The sequence below is a fragment of the Lutra lutra genome, chromosome 4 (genome assembly GCF_902655055.1).
Source record: "Lutra lutra chromosome 4, mLutLut1.2, whole genome shotgun sequence".
Taxonomy (NCBI): Eukaryota; Metazoa; Chordata; class Mammalia; order Carnivora; family Mustelidae; genus Lutra; species Lutra lutra.
This window is the reverse complement of record NC_062281.1, coordinates 99,947,901-99,969,833: the sequence shown is the minus strand read 5'-3', so window position 1 is coordinate 99,969,833 and position 21,933 is coordinate 99,947,901. Positions and strand designations below refer to the sequence as shown.

The 21,933-nt window shown below is 37.9% G+C and overlaps 1 protein-coding gene and 1 pseudogene across 4 annotated transcripts in view; one reads left to right on the top strand and one right to left on the bottom strand.

Moving 5' to 3' along the window:
- Positions 1-21,933, top strand: part of MAGI3 (membrane associated guanylate kinase, WW and PDZ domain containing 3) — a 445,211-nt gene that overhangs the window by 261,593 nt on the left and 161,685 nt on the right. The window lies entirely within an intron of this gene.
- Positions 13,826-14,812, bottom strand: LOC125098250 (glyceraldehyde-3-phosphate dehydrogenase-like; annotated as a pseudogene).

The following is a 21,933-nucleotide window of genomic DNA, read 5'->3' as shown; positions in this document are numbered from 1 at the left end:
AGCCACCTAACTGGTCCCCCAGCTCTGCCCTTGTGCTCTTAATCTTCTCTGAGTGACCTTTAAAAATGTTCAATCAAATCATGTCTTTCCTCTCCTCAGAGCTCTGTAATGGCTCCTGCCTTTCACTCAAAATAAAAGCCAAAGTCCCTGGCATGTAATAGCTCCTCAAAAAATACTTGTTGCATGAATGAAGAGCTTAATCAGATCATTTAAATGTTTTTTTCACCTTCTGCATCTTGCTGATACTTTGTACTTTTTACTACTCCTTCTTTCTTGAACTCTCTTCTCCTTCAGTCATAGGTATTCCCTCTTCTGTCTCTGGTTGGTTGTCATCTTCATGGCTAAACTTCCTATATGTACAGTCACTAGTCATTAAATCTCTGTTCACATGCTTGGCCCTCTTTCTCTTTTCTGTACTCTTCATCCTTTTATGATTTAAGTCACACCAGTGTCTAAACTATCACTTCTTCATTGATTCTCCTCAATTGCATAGTAATATATCAGAGAAATCTTCTCCTTTTTAATTTTTATCCCCACTAAATATGAGCTCCATGAAAGCAGGGAGTGGATCTTGCTGGTTAACTACTACTGTATTTCCAGGGCCAGATGTGGTTCCTTATATATTGTCATTCACTACACATTTGTTGAGTGAATGAATCTTGAATCTGTTTTTCATACTGCTTTTGGTCATCTTCAGTTGGATGTCTTTATGTCAGTCCATAATATTTAGTAAGGCCAAAACCAGATTCACCATTCACCCACCCCCCATAAACCTGTTCCCTCTCCTTTCCACTCTGCCTTTTCAATAAAGGGTACTCCCATCAATACCAGTTGTTAAAGCCAAACATCTAGATTTTTCTTTCTTTCTTCCTTTCTTTCTTTCTCCTTCTTTCTCTCTCTCTCTTTCTCTTTTTCACCACCACTAGTCAGTTACCAAATTCTGCTGATTCTTTTTTTTTTAAAACAGACTTATGGAGGTATGATTTACATATCATAAAATTTCCCTGTTTTAAGGGTACAATTCAGCAAACTTTAGTATATTTATAGAATGGTATAACCATCACCACATCTCATTTTATAACCTTTCCATCACCTTGAAAAGAAGTCTCATAACCACTTAGAGTTGCTCATTTTCATTCCCAATCCTAGGCCACCATTAATCTACTTTTTATTTGCCCCCCTTTTTTGAACATTCACGTAAATCAAATCATACAATAAGTGTTTTTTTCTGACTTCTTTCACTGAACATATTGTTTTTAAGGTTCATTCATGGTATATTTTGTATCCGTTACTTTGTTCCTTTTTTATTGCTGCATAGCATTTCATTGTATGGATATGTTAGATTTTTCCAATTCAGTCAATAGTTGATGGGCATTTGGGATGTTTCTAGGTTTGGGCTGTTATGAGTAATACTTATGTGAGTATTTGTGTATGGGTCTTTGTGTGAATATGGTTTTTCATTTCTCTGGGTAGATACCTAAGAGCGGAATTGCTGGGTCCTACAGTAAATCTGTATTTAACTTTTTAAAGAAGGTGCCAAACTGATTTCCAAAGTGGCTACACCATTTTGTATTTCCACCAGCAACCTACAAAGGTTCTGAGGTCTCTGTGGTCTCACTGATATTTGATATTGTCTTTTTGATTATAGCCATCCTAGTGGGCGAGAAGTGGTATTTCATTTGGTTTTAATTTGTGTTTGCCTAATGATTAACAATTTTGAGCATCTTTTCATGTGCTTATTAGCTATTTATGTGTCTTTGCCCATTTTATTATTTATTTTTAAGATTTTATTTACTTTTAGAGGGGGAGAGAGAGAGTACATGTGTAAGCGAGGAGGAGTAGGGGAGGGAGGAGTAGAGGACAGTAGAGAATCTCAAGAAGACTTCCCACTGAGCACAGAGCCTCGGGGGTGGGGAGATCAATCTCAGGATCCTGAGATCATGACCTGAGCAGAAATCAAGAACTGGAGATGCTCAACCAACTGAGCCACCCAGGCACTCTGCCTTTACCCATTTTAAAATTGAATTAGTTGTCTTTTTATTGTTAAGCTGTATGAGTTCTTTATATAGTATAGACACAAGTCCCTTATTAGAGTTACAAATATTTTCTCCTCATGTATGCGTTATTTTTTAACTAAAAAATTTTTTTAAAATGTGAGCTACAATTCACATACCATAATATTGACTCCTTTAAAGTGCACAATTCAGTAGTTTTTAGTACATTCACAAGGTTGTGCCATCATCACCAGTAGGTAATTTCAGAATATTTTCATTACCTCCTGAAGAAAGCCAGTTTCCATTAGCAGCAACTCCCCCTTTCTCACTCCCTTAATCCCCTGGCAGCCACTTATCTTTTTTCTATCTAGGGATTTGCCTGGTTTGCCTTTTTTACTCTCTTGAATGGTGTCTTCTGAAACACACAATATTTTAATTTTGATTAAGGTCGGTTGATTAGTTTTGTCTTTTTCTTGTGCTTTTGGTGTTGTATTTGAGAAAGCATTGCCTAATTCAAGATCTCAAAGATTTTTCCAGTATTTTCTTTTCTATAAAAAGTTTCATAATTTTGTTCTTACATTTAGGTCTGTGGTCTGAGTTACTTTTTATGTATAGTGTGAGAAAGAGATTCAAATTCATCTTTTTGCAGGTGGGTATCCAATTGCCCCAGCACCATTTTTGCAAAAGAATATTTCTTTGAATCTGAAGTATGTTACTTGCAGACAACATAGAGTTAGATCTTGAATTCTTATCCAGTTGGACAGTCTCTGTCTAAAATCTTGTGTTTCTGCCTCAGATCTTTGTTCCTTGTTTTCTCTTCCCACTCTCACTGCCTTTTTTCTACCTACTTTGCCTCCCAGATGTTTTCCTGGCCTCCTGGTATAGATTCTCTGCCACTCTTTTAAAATCTGTTCTCTATACTGATTACTTTACTTACTTCTCTGGTTCCTGTGGACCTTTGAGTTTGCAAATCCTGACATAAAATGTCATGTTGGGACTCCTGTAATTCTTCCTATTCATTATTTTATTTACTGGGTATTTAATGAGCGTCTATTAAGTGACAGGTGTACTGTTGTAGGGTCGAACGCTAGAGTAGTGTACCTATAAGCTTGTAATGATTAACTCACCACTAAAAATGTAGTGGCAAAAAAAGCAGCCAGTTACTTAGTTCATGAGTCTTAGGTTGATGATTTATACTGGGCTCATGAATGAGGTTCTCTTGGTCTTGGCTGGGCTGTCATATACAGTCAGCTAGATAGTTCTACTTCTGCAGGTTGGTTGGCTATCATCTGAGGCAGGGATTGGAAATCCTTGTAGAGTCCCTAAGCTAAGAATGTTTGAAGAGTTGTAAAATAAAAGACAACAGAAGAATATGTGACAGAGATCATATATGGCCCTTAAAGCCTAAAGTTTTTTACTATCTGTGCCTTTACAGAAAGTTTGCCAATCCCTGGTTCAAGGCGAAAGGAATTGACTGGGCTACATGTCTTTTATCATCCAATAGGGTAGGCTAGGCTTTTCATGGAAGCAATAGGGTTCCAAGAGAGAGTGGAAGCATACAAGATTTTTGTAGCTTACATATGGAGCTGGTACAGTGTTGTTTCTGCTATATTCTGTTGGCAAAAGCAAGTCACAGGTTGGCTGAAATTCAACAGATTGAATAAAGTACTTCATTTTTTTAATGGGAGGAGCTATAAAATCACATTTCAAGAGGTGTGAATAAAAGGAGGAGACAATTATAGCCATTTCTAATGCCTCCCACGAAGAATAGAAAAATAGACAAAAAGCTCTTTGCCTTTGTAGAATATATATTCTAGGGGCGCCTGGGTGGCTCAGCGGGTTAAGCCGCTGCCTTCGGCTCAGGTCATGATCTCAGGGTCCTGGGATCGAGCCCCGCATCGGGCTCTCTGCTCAGCAGAGAACCTGCTTCCTCCTCTCTCTCTGCCTGCCTCTCTGCCTGCTTGTGATCTCTCTCTGTCAAAAAAAAAAAAAGAAAAAAAAAAGAATATATATTCTATTGATGGCAATAAATTTTCATGTGTCATTATACGTTCCAAATATGCCCCTAATGTAGCCATTCTGTCCTAGTTGCATGTCACTGACTAGTCCTCTGATTTTTCACTTTCCTATACTTCAATTATGTTTTTGGAATAAAAAAAAATAGTATGAGTTTCTTCCCTCATATTCTTAGTTAATTCCATTTTCCTTCAAGTTTGCTCACCTCTTGGAGGCATTCCCTGGACAGTATGCCCTGTACTCTGTTTCTCTACATTCTTTGACCTAATTCTGTTTTAGCACTGGTTAATGCTGAATTGTGATTAGTAGCTCAGTATCACCTTAGTAAGGTGTTTGAAGACAAGGGTCCTGCCTCATTGACGTATTTCCGTTTCTGGTCAACAAATATTTGTTGTCTGCCTACTCTTTGTCAGGCACTGTGATAAGTGGTAGAAGTAAACAAAACAGACAAGGAAGGAAAGTTCTTGCATTCATGGAACTGCATAAGTAGTCTTCTTAATAATACTGTTTTTTGTTTGTTTGTTTGTTTGTTTTAGCAAGATGAGTATTTTAGATTTTGTTTACTCAATATGGCTCCAAACTGTATTTTGCTCATAAGTCTTCTGTGTTTTAGTCATGTGAAGTTTTATCTTTAAGGCATTTACTGTGTCACTTTTGACTTTTAGAGCTACATCTTTAATGTTATGCAATATGTGTGTTTTGAAAACCAAGCACAGTAAATCGTTATGTTGAAATTCATATACTATTTTGATTAGTAGTTCACTTTCCTCTCGGTCATTCACTTTTAATTCTTGGTAGTCTTTCTCTAGGGACAGTATGTCTTAAACATTTTAGAACACAGGTTTGAGGTTCCACATTCTTTTTCCTCAAGGAAAATTAGATTTTAGTGTTTATTATAGTGCCCTATACATAATGGGCACTTAAGCATTTGTTCATGGTAATAGCCACTTTGGTTTTCTGTTTAATTGAGTTTCACCCAAAATGGTTATTCTTGCCTGGCTTTTAAAAGCTAAATAAATTCTTGACCTTCAGTATAATAATTATAATAACTTCTTTTCATTCTGAATTACTCACTTTCTCTCTTTCCCCCCATTTGACCCTCAGAAAATCTAATGTATAAATTTTGAAGGGTCTGTATTTTCTCAGTTGCCAACCTGTTTGAAGCATTTTGAAAATGTACGTTTGAATTTTATAAAGTGATGCCTGTAGAAATTAAGGACAATTTAGAGAAGTGATTTATTACCTGAAAAGAATTAATGGTATTATTCTCTGTAACATGTTATTAGTCATATCATTTATTTATTCTTTCATTCTTGGTTTAGTCATTCATCTATTGAATAAGTGTTTTTTGAGTGCTTACAATACATCAGTCACTGTGCAAGGTGCTGCTGTTATAGAGAGGAATTAAACATAGTCAATGAGTGGAGGGAGATCTTTATTTTATATTTAAATCTCTAAGGTTTGAAATATTACAGAAGGCTACAATATAAATATTCACCAGGCAGAAAGGGGAGAGCAAAGAAGGACTCCATAGGATTTTAACTTTTTCTGGCATCCCATGTAACTATTCTGTGAAATGTAGCAAATGATACTCTTTTTTAAAACTTTTTTTATTTTTTAATTAACATATAATGTATTATTTGTTTCAGGGGTACAGGTCTGTGAATCATCAGTCTTACAAAGTTTACCACACGTACCATAGCACATACCCTCTCCAGTGTCCATCACCCAGCCACCCCATCTCTCCCACTCCCTCCCCTCAGCAACTCTCAGTTTGTTTCCTGAGATTTAAGAGTCTCCCTCTCTGGTTTCATCTTGTTTCATTTTCCCTCCCTTCCCCATGATTTAAAAAAACACCCGAAATCTTGCCATTTCCAATGATGTGGGTGGAACTAAAGGGTATTATGCTAAGCAAATGATATTCTCATATTTTGAATTGAAAGTTTAAGGCTATAGATCATTCATAAGTGATGAATTTTTGGAAATGCTAATAGCTTCTGGTTATCAATCTTTAAGTGTCTCATATTTGTGCAGTGAATATAGAAGTTGAATTAAATGTTGGGAATAATGATTGTTGAAAAGCATGTATATAAACATGCATTTTATGACAGCTGATATCAGATGAATTATTATCTGGGCAGTTCAAAATGATGAATAATTAGAATTCTTATAGAATAATATAAAGTATTTAGATTGCAGATATAGAGAAATTATAGTTTGATCAGAAAAATTTGAAAGACAATAATTTTCCTCACTAACCTTTTTATAATTCAGTATATTATATAAGACATATACTTTTATCTAAGTGAAATAATATAATTTACCTTCCATATTTTGTTATGTGTAGAGGACCAAATTAAAACATGAAAACATTAATAAGATAAAAGCAGAAAATTTCTCTATGGCCAGTTGGTTTATAAGAAGGGTAAAGAGGCTACATAGCAGCTCATATATTTATTTATTTATTTTTTTGCTTTTTTAAAATTTATTTTTATTAACATATAATGTATTATTTGCTCCAGGGATATAGGTCTGTGAATCGTTAGGCTTACACATTTCACAGCACTCACCATAGCACATACCCTCCCCTATGTCCATAACCCAATAACCCTCCCTTTCCCTCCCTCCCCCCAGCAACCCTCAGTATGTTTTGTGAGATTAAGAGTCTCTTATGGGGGCGCCTGGGTGGCTCAGCGGGTTAAAGCCTCTGCCTTCAGCTCAGGTCATGATCCCAGTGTCCTGGGATCGAGTCCCGCATCGGGCTCTCTGCTCAGCGGGGAGCCTGCTTCCTCCTCTCTCTCTGCCTTCCTCTCTGCCTACTTGTGATCTCTGTCAAATAAATAAAATCTTTAAAAAAAAAAAAAAAGAGTCTCTTATGGTTTGTCTCCCTCCCGATCCCATCTTGTTTCATTTTTTCCTTCCCTTCCCCCCACAAACCCCCACCCTGCCTCTCAAATTCCTCATATCAAGGAGCTCATATGATAAATGTCTTTCTCTGATTGACTTATTTCACTCAGCATAATATCCTCTAGTTCGATCCACATTGTTGCAAATGTCAAGATTTCATTTCTTTTGATGGCTGCATAGTATTCCATATATATATATATATCCCACATCTTCTTTATCCATTCATCTTTTGATGGACATCTAGGTTCTTTCCATAGTTTGGCTATTGTGGACATTAATGCTATCAACATTAGGGTGCATGTGCCCCCTTGGATTACTACATTTGTATCTTTAGGGTAAATACCCAGTAGTGCGATTGCTGGTCATAGAGTAGCTCTATTTTCAACTTTTGAGGAACCTCCATGCTGTTTCCAGAGTGGAGCAGCTCATATATTTAAAGCCCAAGTGATTTTTATTCTGTATTTTATTTACACATGATTAATGAATTAATCCATAGGTCAGCAAGGAAGTTTAAAGTATCCAAAATTAAAAGCTAGGCTATTGGGAGGGGGTTTAACTTTTTCGTTTACTTAAAATGGAAAGGATGTTATTTAAGTATTGATCTGGGTAAAGGTACTACTTCATTGGAATGTGAAATGGTGCTTTTCCCCTTCCGTTAATCCTTTAATTAACATGCTTTCTTTTTTTCTTTCTTTTTTTTTTTTTCTGTATTGTTGGAACACTTTGGGAATGAAATTGTAGCTGTATAAGTTATATTGTTATATAAACCAAGGTCACTCTTAAAATTCTGAATTATAGCTTTTGAAAAGTTTTGTTTAAAAAGCAGTCTGAAGGTCCCTTTGAAGCCCATTTCCATTTTGTACTGAAGAGTTCTACACTCCAAACTGCTCCTTGGAAAGGCACTAATTATTTTAGTCTGATATTTGCTTTGAGTAGATGAATTAGATACTGTATTTTACTCAGTCTCTACTCCCAAGGTGGAGTGTCCTGGGTGGATGTCTGTGTAATATACAAAAAGCGCATAGGTCTTCCTTTCTCCCCCTAAGACATTTCATGTTTTATGAAGATATATATGTGCATCTATAGAATGATTTGAACATGATATTAATAAAGAATTCAAATAAGAATAAAACCAATATTGTACCACATATCTTAAGGCTGTTCTAAAATAAGGTAATTAAGAGTAACAGTCTTAGCAATCTAATTCCTTTGATTTTTTTCTTTTTCTCCCTACCCTCATTCTTGGTCTACTTTTTACATAACTATTTTTTTTTTTTTTTTACTTTATGTAACTATTGCTTAATATAAGTATTGTTTAAATTTTAAAATTCCTTTTTTAATCTTTATAAGCTTGGAATTCACCTTGTCCTTCTCTATTAATGTTTAATAAGAAGAGTAGAGTTGGAATTAGAGCAAGCACATGTTCCCTTTTAAGTGGATTACTACTTCCTTCATTCATTACTCATTAAACAGCCTGATTTTTCTAGTCCCTTGCTTTCTTCCCTTCTTTCTTTTTCTTGCCTATCTCATTGTCTTATAATTAATTTGTATTTTTTAGATTCCCCCCCTCCTCTCCAGATAATAGAAATGGAAAGAAAGTAGGACTTAGGGATTACTTGATTTTCATTCACTGATTTATTAAACTATGTCTGCCACTGGCAGGAATATCTGTGTACTACCTTTGTGTATATTGAATCATACATAAAGCTACATATATTCAGTTACTCGTTCAGTCCAAAACCATATAGAATTAATTTCTTTCTCCTACTTGTATTTGGAGCAGTATAGTTAATAGTTCCGAAGTTCAGAGGCTTGTCACACTTGTTCTAGTTGTATGCCACCTTTTTTGTTGTTGTCAAATCTTTCTTCAGTATACCCCCTCGACCCTCACTGGCAATGATGCTTTTTTAAAACAATTTCTTTCTTTCTTTCTTTCTTTTGAGATTATTTATTTATTTATTTGTCTGAGAGAGAGAGAGAGAGAGAGAGAGAGAGAGAGAGAACGCACAGGCAGAGGGAACAGTGGCAACTCCCCACTGGGCAGGGAGCCTGATGCAGGACTCAATCTCAGGTCCCTGGGATGATGACCCTAGCTGAAGGCAGCTGCTCAACTGACGGAGCCACCCAGGCATTCTGCAATCATCCTTTTTTTTTTTTTTTTTTTTTTTTTTTAATATAAGGACTTTTATAATCTGTTTCTTGCCCAACCCTCCAGCCGCTTCTCTGGTCGCTCTTCATTATTAGGCCCAACTGTACTGAACTACGTGTAGTTCCTGAAGTATATCTTGTTTTCTCTTACATCTGTGCCTTTGCATATACTGTTCCTCCACCTGGAGCATTCTTGTGCTGTTGCCCTGCCCTTTCTCATCACCCAGCAAGCTCCTTGAACCGTGTTCAGAGGTCATTTCCTCCAATTACTTCATGACACCTCTTCCTCTTCTGGGCTTCCCCGGCATCATCTCTGAGCCTCTAAGATGACTCTACAGTATTGTTTGCAGCTCGCTGGGCTAAGAGCTTTGTGAGAACACAAACGGACTCCTCTCTCCATGCTTTGCACAGAGCACTTAAATGACAGAATGGAGAGGGGAGAGAACACTGAAGTCTGAATGTCTCATATGTCCGGAAACACGCGTAGTTCTTTGGGAAATAGTTCAATGAGTTCTCTTGCCACAACAGTTCTCAAGGCCATGTCGTTATCTCCATTTTATAGTTCAGCAACCTGAAGCTGATTTGCCCAGTGATGTACGGGAAGAGGGAGAGTCCATATTTGAACCCAGGCGTGGTTTGATTCCAGTGTCTGGTGATTTCTTTTTACCACGCAGATGGCATGAGTGATTGACGATGAGCAATGGTATAAGACAGTGGAGGAACACGAGCCTGGACAGCAGACGGATCTGGGTTTGAATTCTAATCTGCCCTTTAACCAACTGTCAGCAAGTTTCACCATCTCAGAAATCTCCGTTTTCTGTTTTTAAGAATGTGGCTAATGACGTTACCTACTTGAGGAAATCTCTGGGAGCATTAAATAAAATCCTATAGGAAGAGGGTTTTGAATTGGATAGCGCTATATATAGCTATAAGCAAAAGAAAGACTAACAAGGTTCAAGCAAAAGACAGATTTTAAACTGCTTCCTATAATAAGAAGTCTGGAGATAGTTCGTCTTCAATGACTGAAGTTTCTTTTTCTCCTAGTCACAGGGCATGTGTGAAGTCTCCGGCATCATATCAAAAGCCAGAGAAAGTGAGGAGGCGTGGACTACAGTAATGACTTAACTGTTCTCCTAACCATAGTCCTGCCATTGCCCCAGCTAGGGGAGAGAGCAATTTCTTTTTAATATTCATATTTTGAGTTTTCAGTTATTTTTCCATTAAAGCATCACTCAGAGAGCTTAGAGATAATATATGTAAAGAATAATGTCCAGTTATCGCATGACTCATATTGAGTTTCATGCTTTGGCTCAACTGTGTTTTACAAATTTATGGTTAAGGCCAGATTTTCTACAACTTAGATTCATTGAATGGTTTTAGTTACTCAGAAGCCACTGATATTCTGTAAAATAATAATAAACATAATGATGGTGATCAAGTCAGCTTCCAGATATTGAGAGGCATATATGCTTTACTGTGACAACCCATAGAAGCTGTTTTGAGGTAGATGAAGAAAAGGTAGAAGATATGTTGAGAAGCAGATGTTGTATGACTGAAGTACCCAGCTGTGTACTAACAAAATGTATCTCATGCTGGTTAGTTAACAATTCTTTGGCAGTCAGAGACCTATGTAAAGCAGTAAGCACAGCATAGGGAAATAAAAAAAAATTAAAAGCATTTTCTAAGCTTAAACATGGCAGTGTCTAGTCTACCATCTGTGTACCGAAAAGTTGATTTTTGTTGTGGGTAAGTCATACCAAGGTCACTTCCAAAACAAAAAAAATTGTTAACCCATAGAGTCTTCATTCTCAAATTAGCATCACATGTCTTGGCACTTTGAACTAGTGAAAAATGTTATATCAGTAAATTTCATTTGGGTGCATATAAACGTAATAATTTTATATTGGTACTTCTGTATGTCTGTTATGAAACAGGTTTTTTTGTTTTGTTTTGTTTTTGTTCAGTTCTTGTTTGAATTTTTTTCAGGTCAAATCTATCAGTTATTTTAAAATTTTCTGTCAAAATGCTTCTTGGCCTAATTTAGATGTATGACCATTTAAATACAAACGGAAGCACCACTGACCCTTCCTGTCATGGTCTTCTGGTAAGAAGGGCAGGGCTTTCTCATCCTAGAAGCCCTCCTCCTTTCATTGAATAGATGGTAGTCTGTAGGATGGCCTACTTAGGCTAAAAGTTCACTCTTTAGTGCTTAAAATAATCTTGTTCCATTTTCCCTTACAGGACCAAAAATTGAAAACTTATATCCATAGATTATTTCTATATACTACATAAGCTCTTTGTAATTAGTTTCTTTGGCTCAGCAATTTTCTCCCTCACTAATTAGAGATGTTGCAAACCACAACATGGGATTTTCTTAGAAGTAAAATGAAATATCTTAAAACTTTATAGAAATCAAGGCTGATAGAATTTGTCTGAAGTGAAAACAAAAAGTATAATCAAACATTTATTAATGTGTGGGTGTGATGAAACTAGGTTGCACAAAATTAATAAGCTTTGGTATTCATATTCCTATATTAATGGTGTGCAATAACTGGAAAACATACTTTTGCTTTGATTCAAGAACTAAATGAAGATAGTTTTTATAATACTGTGGATCCAGAAGGAGATCCTTTCATTAAAGTATTAAAGTTTCTTTATATATAACTTATTTTTTTAAAGATTTATTTATTTATTTTAGAGAGAGTGAGAGTGTACATGAGAAAGTGTGGGGGGTAGGGGGAGAGGGAGAGAGAGTCTTTTTTTTTTTTAAAGATTTTATTTATTTATTTGAGAGAGAGACAGTGAGAGAGAGCATGAGCGAGGAGAAGGTCAGAGGGGAGAAGCAGACTCCCCATGGAGCTGGGAGCCCGATGCGGGACTCTATCCCGGGACTCCGGGATCATGACCTGAGCTGAAGGCAGTCGTCCAACCAACTGGCCACCCAGGCATCCCGGGAGAGAGAGTCTTAAGCAGACTTTGCATTGAGCATGGAGCTCAATGTAGGGCTTGATCTCATGACCCTGAGATCATGACCTGAGCCAAAACCAAAATTTGGACGCTTACCCGACTGAGCCACCCAGGTGCCCCAATATATAACTTATTTTTAAACTAAAAGCTAGGATTCTGAGAGCCTTGGCATCCCACATAATTTATAATATTGTTCTGGTTATGATAGCTACAAAAACTTTGCTTATTGGCTGGTCTTATTTTTACCTATATAGCTTTGCTTTTGATTGGAGTTGAAATATTTTATGCACAGAATGTGGTAGTGTTTGCCTTTTTGAGTACAGAGAAAGAAACTTTGTTTTGGTTAAATACCATTCTGGCAGTACCATAGGAAGCTTAGATTAGAAGTGGACAGAGAGAAGGATGTGTGCAGTCAAAGGAGTGAATTATAAAAAGAAAAAGAGAGGGAAAGTAGTGGTCATTATTGGCATTTAGAGATTTACTGCAGGGTCTTCTAGATACTCCATTAATTCATACAGTACCTTGTGAACTGGGGTCTTAAGGAGAAAGAAATAAGGCTTCTGCAGTGTCTGGGTGGCTCAGTCAATTAAGCATCTGCCTTCGGCTCAGGCCATGATCCCCCTGTGTCCTGGGATAGAGCCTTTGTCAGGCTCCCTGCTCAGTGGGGAGTCTGCTTTTCCCTATGCCCCTCCTCTTGCTCATGCTCACTCTCTCTCTCTCAATGAATAAGTAAAATCTTTAAAAAAAAAAAATATATATATATATATATACATATATATATATATAAAGCTTCTTAAAATTGTTATTTTCTCTACATTATATTTATTTCTCAAAATGAAGAAAAATGTTAATTAAATTTCAGTAATAAAATATTTTAGGAATATATTTACTTGATTAAAAACAATTTTAAGGGGTGCCTGGGTGGCTCAGTGGGTTGAACCTCTGTCTTCCGCTCAGGTCCTGGGATGGAGCCCCACGTCAGGCTCTCTGCTCAGCGGGGGGTCTGCTTCCCCCCCCCCCGCCCCCGCTTGCCTTTCTGCCTGCTTGTGATCTCTCTCTCTGTCAAATAAATAAATAAAATCTTAAAAAGTTTTTTTTTTTAAATTATCATTAAGGACAAATTTTCATATTTAAAATTTGTCATGTCAATTGTACTCACATTTTTTAAATTTCAGAAAAGACAAATCAAAATTTATCATATCATCAGGAAAATAATTTGAGTTTTCCTAAAATTCTGTACTTATTTTTTAAACAAGAGTTTTATTTGTCAAAGATTTATTTATTTATTTTAGAGAGAGAGAGTGACTGAGCAGTAGTGGGAGGGGCAAAAGGAGAGGGAGAGAAAATCTCAAGCAGACTCCCCATTGGGCGTCGAGCCTGACATGGGGCTCGATCTCACAACCCTGAGATCATGAGCTGACCCAAACCAGGAGTCAGACACTTAACTGACTCTTGCTACCCGGGTGCCCCTAAAGAAGAGTTTTAATGATATTTGTTGAAAACCTGTGTTATAACCATCCCCACTACATTGCATTACATCCTTTTAATTTTTATCCCAGTAATTTCAGATTTTCCAAAACATAAGGATAGGGATAGAAGGAAGTTTTATATAAGGACTCAGTTTTGTTAAGCAAATGAAGAGTATGAATAGCATTTATTTACTTATTTTTTTGCTAGGAACAGTATACTTTATTGATGATACATGACAAGGTAGGGCTCCCCAAGCTCCTTCTCTTCTTCAGGGGTTCTGGGATAGAAACTGAAAACTGTGGAGGTCAGGGGATTCTCAGTTATGAGCTGGGGCAAGGACTGCCCAGCAGCTCTGAGGGCTTCTCTCTTCATCTTGTTCTTGCTGGGACTGGTGGTCAAGGGGGCTCTTATTCCTTGGAGGCCATGTAGACCATTAGGTCCACCACCTGTTGCTGCAGCCAAATTCATCATCCTACCAGGAAATGAACCTGACAAAGTGGTCATTGAGGGTACTGCCATCCCTGGCATTGAAGGTGGAAGAGTGGGTGTCACTGTTAAAGTTGCAAGAGATAAACTGGTCCTCAGTGTAACCCAGGATGCCCTTGAGGGGGCCCCTCTGATGTCTCTTTCACCGCCTTATTGATGTTATTGCATTTGGCAGCTTTCTCTAGGCAGCAGGTCAGATCCATGACCGACACGTTGAGGGTGAGGACTCAGAAGGCCATGCCAATGAGCTTTTTGTTCAGCTCAGGGATAGCCTTTCCTACAGCTTTGGTGGCACCAGTAGAAGCAGGGATGGTGTTCTGGACAGCCCCTTACCCGTCACGCCACAGCTTCCTAGAGGGGCCATCCACCGTCTTCTGGGTGGCAGTGATAGCGTGGAGTCATAAGTCCTGAGTTCCTCCATGATGCCAGAGTTGTCAGGGATGACCTTGGCCAAAGGGGTCAAGCAGTTGATGGTGCAGGAGGCATTGCTGACAATCTTGAGGGAGTTGTCATACTTCTCATGGTTCACACCCATCACAAACACGGAGTCATCAGCGGGAGGGGGAGAGATGATGACCCTCTTGGCCCCACCCTTCAAGTGAGCCCCAGCCTTCTCCATGGTGGTGAAGACCCCAGTGGACTCCACAACATACTCAGCATCAGCATCACCCCATTTGAATGAAGCAGGTATCACTCCTGAAAGATGGAGATGGGTTTTCCATCAGAAAAAAAACAAATTTCCCGTTCTCAGCCTTGACTGTGCCATTGAATTTGCCAAGGGTGGAATCATCCTGGAACATGTAGACCATGTAGTGGAGTTCAATGAGGGGTCATTGATGGTGACAGTATCCACTTTGCCAGAGTTAAAAGCAGCCCTGGTAATCAGGTGCCAAAAATAGCCAAATCCATTTACTCTGAACTCCACCGTCATGTCTTGGGGACTCGGCTGGCACTGCACCAGAAAGTGTGGCTGTGTGTCAAATGGGGAGGAGTAGAGAGCCAGTATTTAATTTATTAACGTGCTCATGCTATGCATACCAATGACTGGTGTGACTTTTGGGATGTTTCTTCATTCTGTGGGTCTTTGTTTTCTCACCTGGAAAATAAATGAAAAAAAAAAAAAGAAAATAAATGACATATATTATATGAACTCTAAACATCATATTTAGGAGACAGTAGATTTTTTATTCAGTCCAAATCCTATAGCAAGGTGTTCAAGACTTTTCATAGCTAGACATCTTTAGCTATATTTTAATTTAATTTACTTTAACAAATTTTGTTGTATTCCCCATTCTCTAGACTTACAGATTCTGTCTGTGGGGTGCAAGCAGAAATGTAGTATACTTAGCTAATCTCCACGCTTATCCCCATTTACAGTTCTTCCTGTGTTTCCTGTTCTGGTCAGTGGGATTACTGTTAACCTTGTCATCCTCTGTGGCAAGCACAATGCTAAGTGCTTTACATGCCTCCTTTTCTAATTCATCCTCACGACAACCCTGGTATGTCGACAATATTATTACCTGCATTTTACAGAGGAAACAGAAACCCATAGAGATGAAGTCATTGCCCAGCTGAAATGAGTCCGAGCCAAACCTCTCACCCAGAAGTGTTCTCAGAGCATAGGCAAGACTTAACTTCTAGGTGATACTGCCTTCTCTCTGCGCAGCCTCCCAAGTCCTGTTGGTTCTACCTCATAAATAAGGCTCGAGAGCTTTTCCTCACCTGCCCTTCCCTTGCTATTACTTTAATTTAGATTCTTTATCCTCATCATCCAGACTATTGTGAGTCTCCTCTTCAGGGTTCCTGTAACTCTTCTCTCCTTGTCTGACATAGGAGTAGATGGTTCAGATCATTTAATGCTTTCCTTACTACCTATAGGTTAAACTGTAAGATTCTCAAAATTTATAGTCTGCGCCCAGTTTATATTAGCTGCTCACTTTCCTCTTGCATTACACTGTAGACTTCTTGAGACTGGGGTATCTTTGTATTCCTTGCAATATTGTGGACGTAATTGCTTAGAGAACTGTTGTTGACTTAATGAGGTAGACCTTGGCAAGTTCTTGGCTTGGCAATTCAGAAAATACTTTGCTAGAATTAAAATGAATTACTCTGTGTGGTAGCTATAGTAAGGTATATTTTAGTATATTAAGATTCACACATTATTATTTTAATGTAGTAATAATTCATGTAGTCCTCCAGTATATTAAATTTGAAATTATAAGATTTTAAGTTATTACCTGCAGCTGTCTCGAGTTCCTGTAGAATTCTTTTTTCCAGAAGGGAATTAATAGAATTGAGACATAGCAAAAGCGTACACATCAGGTCTGGGACATTCATTATGGTACAGAATAAAAATTAATAGTCATCGGCTTCTTGGTAGGAATTTGAGTCAAAAATTTATGGTATTTACTTTGTGTAAATAAGTCTGTAATCAGGATCTTTTACTGTATTCAAAATGTACCAGTGATTCATGAACCACTCTACGGGATAATGTGGATGGATAACTGGCATAATCCTATACTTGGTTTTGTTTAATTTCCATCACGTCTTTTTAAGTCTTTTTTAATCAGAACTTTGGCGGCGGCATTGGAAACATGGTAAAGTTATTGGCTGCCAGTTGTGACATTATTTTTAATAGAAATGTTTATATCATAAAAGGTTGCTTAACAAATATATTGGTGGGCTAATGTTTCCATGATAGATAAAATATTTAAAATAGTCTTCATTTAGTATCTCTGTAAATGTTAATAACTGTATTTTTTTGTGTGTTTACTCATGACTTTAAAACATTGAGATATAATTTACATATAGTAAAATTTACCATTTATAGATTGTACTTCAGTGGCTGTTAGTCTGTCCATAGAGATGTCTAGCCATCACCGATCCACCCCACAAAGAAATCGGTGCCCTTTAGCAGGCCTTTCCCTTTCTTGTCTCTAGCCAGCACCTGGCAGCAAGTGATCTACTTTCTGTCCCTATCGATTTGCTGTTCTGGACATTTCATACGGATTTGCACTGTACGTGGCCTTTTGTGTCCTGGGCTTCTTTCACTTAGCATGTTTCCAAGGTTTATCCATGTCACAGCATGTAGTAGTTCTTCATTACTTTTCAAGCTGGAATCCTGTTCCACTCTATGGCTTTGGACACATTGTGGTCATCTCTTCATCAGTTGATGGGCATGGAGTTCCCCGCTTTTGACTATTATAAATAATTTCATTCTGAACATTTGTACACAAGTTTTTACGTGAATATATGTTTTCTTTCTCTGGGATCTAATCCTAGCAGCAGAATTCAGTCATATGGTAAGTCTGTGTTTAGCCATTTGAGAACATGCTAGACTGTTTTCTAAAAGTGACTGCAACATCTTGCATTCCTGCCAGCAGAGCAATGTCTAAGGAGTCCATTCTTCCATATCCTTGCCCAACAGTTGTTATTCTATGACTTTTTGATGATAGCCTTCTAACGGGGGAGGCATGATCTCTAAGATAAGTGAGTTTCCTTATAACATAGTATAAATTAATGAAGAAATAATTATTTTCCAGTTTGCAGAAGACTAACTCAATTTAAATTTTCTTCTATAACTATTATTAAATAACTGAAACCTATTAATTACACCAGCTCCAGATACATAAAATTAAATGTCCTTTTAAAAAAATCGCACACATAATTTTCATAAATGTATTTGGTACTCCATCTCCTAAATACATGTGAGAACTGCTATTTTATACACTTAAGGTGTAAGTGTTTAAGCCCACAGAATACTTAGTTTTTCTTTGATTGTTCATGTTGATTGTGAAAGAACAATTCTCTTGTCAATATATTCACACTGATTCAAATAGGATTAGAAGTGTAATTGAAATAGCATTTTAAGTCTTTCCTTTAAAAATACACAAATGTTGCATTTTAGTAGTTTCACAGAAATGGTAGTGCAACTTTAATGAAATGAAAATAAGCTATAATAAGAAATGTCTTTTGCTAGTTTTGGTAGTACTCACTGTATTTTAAGTAGGCAAATACTAGTAAAGAATGAGCTAATTATGCTTGTAATCATTTTCTTCAATTGAACTGAGACAGATCCAAGAAGTGTCTTTAAAGACCGTGTGGAGAGAAAAGCAGTTAGAACTTTGAATCCTTCTCTGTCCTGAAAGTCATGCTTGGGCTTTCTGTTGATTGATTGGGGGTGTGTGTGTGTGTGTGTGTGTGTGTGTGTGTGTGTGTGTGTGAGAGAGAGCATATACAGCTAATTTGACTAATTTTCTCAAATACTTCTTGAGGATGTATATAAGAATAAGGATTAACTTTTAATATTAAAATAGGGGTAACATGGGGTGCCTGGGTGGCTCAGTGGGTTAAAGCTCTGCCTTTCGGCTCAGGTCGTGGTCCCGGGGTCCTGGGATTGAGCCCCACATTGGGCGCTCTGCTTGGCAGGGAGCCTGCTTCTTCCTCTCTCTCTCTGTCTGCCTCTCTGCCTACTTGTGATGTCTGTCAAATAAATAAATAAAATAGGGGTAGAGCGTGATTACTTAGTAAAGATCCTTTCTTTACCAAGCTGCTGATTGGAGTTAAGTACCTGGCAGGCCTCAATCCATGCCTCTCCTTTAATAGTACCAGTCACCAGTGTTCCTAAGGTTGTACAAGCATAATGGTCCGTATTCTTGTATATAATGGGTAGGAAAAGTTTTTAATTGACAACTAATCTGTGTGTGGTAGTACATCTATATTCTTTCCCTCATCTGTTAGTAGGTATCATAGCCCTTAGGTTGCTAAGACATGTCTGCTCGGAATAATAGTGGTATTTCTTCATATAGATGACCCTCGTTTCTTTTAAAGTAACGATTTACGGGGCACTTGGGTGGCTCAGTTGGTTGAGGGACTGCCTTCGGCTCAGGTCATGATCCTGGGGTCCTGGGTTCAAGCTCCACATTGGGTTCCCGGCTTAGCGGGGAGTCTGCTTCTGTCTCTCCCTCTGCCCTTCCCTCCTACTCCTGCACATGTTCTCTCTGTCTCTCAAATCAATGATAAAATCTTTTAAAAATAAAGTAATGGTTTATGGTACTAACCAAATACATTAAAAAGTTTTATTTTTTCACTAAGTAATCTCTGTACTCAACACGGGGCTCAAACTCACAGCCCCGAGATCAAGGGTCTCATGCTGTACCGACTGAGCCAGCCAGGTGCCCCAATCCAAATGCATTCTTTTAAAGTTACATTAGTTGCTTAGAAGAAAAAATTTTACAGTGGCAGGTGGCCATAATGTGACACACTGGTTGGTAAAGGATCAGTGCTAACCTAGGTGCCCAGGTGGAATAAAATGGATAAGCAGGAGCTGATCGTGATTGGCGGTAAGAGTGACGTCACAGCGGCCTGGCAGATAAGGCGTGAGTCCTGAGTTCCCTCATTCAGTCTCATGTTAGGGCAGGAAATGAATTCTTTGTAAGGGTTGTATTATGTTTGGGGCGTGTGTGTGTGTGTGTAGGCTCCCATCTTTAAGTCGTATAATGTTAAGAAAGACAAGATAACCTATCTAGAAGATTTGGGGGTTGGAGCTGCATTTTTCATCATTGTAACGTCTTGGGTTTATAATTCTAAACAATTGGAAGGACATCCATCCAGAATAACTTGGAAATTCCTGGGAGATTCTCTGCAAATATATTATTTCTTTCAGTCCATTCAGTTAATATCTGTATTCAATTTGCTGATTGTTTTTTGGGAGAAAATTGGGTCTGCCTAAGTGAAATTGGTTTGGCCTTTTTATTTAGGGAGGCTCTTCTTAAGTTTTGTTATCAGGATTAGGTCAGTCTATAGAATGAGCTGATTAACTTTATATAGGGATTATGTGTTCTGTTAGGCTTTAACTTCTAAAAATGAACTCATCCTAAATGACTTTGAGGGTATATAGATAAGTGACTGGTTTTCCACCCTCTGGCTTTGAGTCTCTTTAGATCGTCTTTGTCTTCTTAAAGTACTTTTTTGTAATGTGTATTTTTAATAGAGCCAAAGCTCTGTAAATTTTAAATCTTTAAAATAAATTTGTGTACAGTATTACAGACTTTTAAAAAAAGATTTTATTTATTTATTTGTCATAGAGAGTCAGTGTGCTCACTGGGGAGAACAGGGGGAGTGACAGAGGGAGAGGGAAAAAGCAGGCTCCCCACTGAGCAGGGAGCCAGAGGCAGGGCTCAGTCCCAGGGCCCCGGGATCATCATGACCTGAGCCGAGGCAGACACTTAAGCTATGAGCCACACAGGCCCCCCAGTATTACAGGACTTTCAAAAAATTTCCCATATATGCAGTTATATCACTCTTAATTTCTGATGTTCCGTAAGGCTCACTTTGTGATACCAGTCTTCCTAAAAGTTCCAGAATGAAGGTCACTACAAGAACAATGTTTTTCTTCAGGTTTTTGTCCTCATAAAGAGATCAACATTCATTTAAGGAGGCTTTTTTCGAGGCAGAGGTGGGCAGTACAGTCAAGGAGTTATAATTCCCCTGGGGATATACCATTACAGGAGAAAATCCTCCCAAATATTTTTTTCTCTGTATAGTGGGATTGTGGGTGTTTTTATTCTCCAGCATTTTCTTCTCTATTTGATACATTTTCTACAAGAAAATAAACATATAGTAGAAATAAACGTGATCTTAATTGCCAGAGGAGTGTGTCTGTACACACTAGTTTTTCCTCTCTGCCCATATCCCTTGTCAGTCCCCTGACTGGTTAAGCAGAAATGAGGATAGATGGATAATGAATGTTTCTTCATGATTGCTTTCTTAGCTCCCAACAGGGATTCTGAAGTATTCCATTTAATAAAGTAGCCAATTACAGACATACTGAAATGATCATCTTTTGCTCTGGAGGGATGGTCTTTGCTTACAGAGAGGAGAGAGAGATCCCGTGTCTCTCTTTTCCTGAACAGAAGTGTAAACTGTTGATTTCTCTTTTTTCCTGCCAAAAGAGGACCTTGCTTACTTCTCCCAACTTCCCCTTTCAGGAAGAGGGAGGAGTAAGAGAGACAGGAGGTAAACTGAGTATAGTTAGCACTAACTGCTTTAAGGTTCCTGTCCTGGAGAGCTGGTGTGCAATTTTAGGTAGTTAAAGTATGTAGCCACAGGGATTCTATTTGGGAATTAAAGTGCAGTGAAGTCATCTGGCATCAATTCACTTTGGAGTTTTGAGACAATTAGCTGTCCTCACTGCAGAACTTTAATTTGAAATCTGTTTGAGGATTGATGACCTCTCTGAAAGATCTCGCTGTAACTATTCCGTTAGGATGTCATATTTAGCCAAGTGTTCATGTGTTTAATTCTACTGGGTTAGTTTCTGCGCATAGCGTACATTGTCCTCTGAACATGTTATGTTTTAAACTATTTGACTCTTTTATATGCTGTTAGGAGACATGAGAGTGCAGATGTGGTACTTTGAGTTCTACCTTGACAATAAAGGTATTCTCTTTTTTCTTTAATCTCTAAGAGTATACCAAAGCCTTTGCAGTGACTTCTGATACAGGACAATCTCTTAGAAGTATGGCTTTAGTATTTTATAGTGACAAAAAGAGAGTCACAAACACTCTAGATGTGTATTTTTTTTCCTCTGTTGCTTTGAATAGGATTATACAACCTCTAGGGTGATGTGCCAATTCAGCAAAATGGCACAGACCAAAAAGTAAGGAGGTTAATGTAAGATGAGGGAGAAAACAACCAAACAAACAAAAATAGGACAAAAGAAAACCCAAGAGGAGAAAGATTCATTGACGTAGTTTTACTCAAGGACAGGAAAAAGGTTTTTTGGTTGGTTGTTTGTTTGGGTTTTTTTGCCCTCACTATCGGCAAAGAATATAGCAAGAATTTCACTTGATTATTCATTATTAAGCAAATGAAAGTGGCCAGAGTGGACCTTTAAAAAAAAATCCCAATAAAATACAGGAACCCATAGCAAATCTAATAGAGG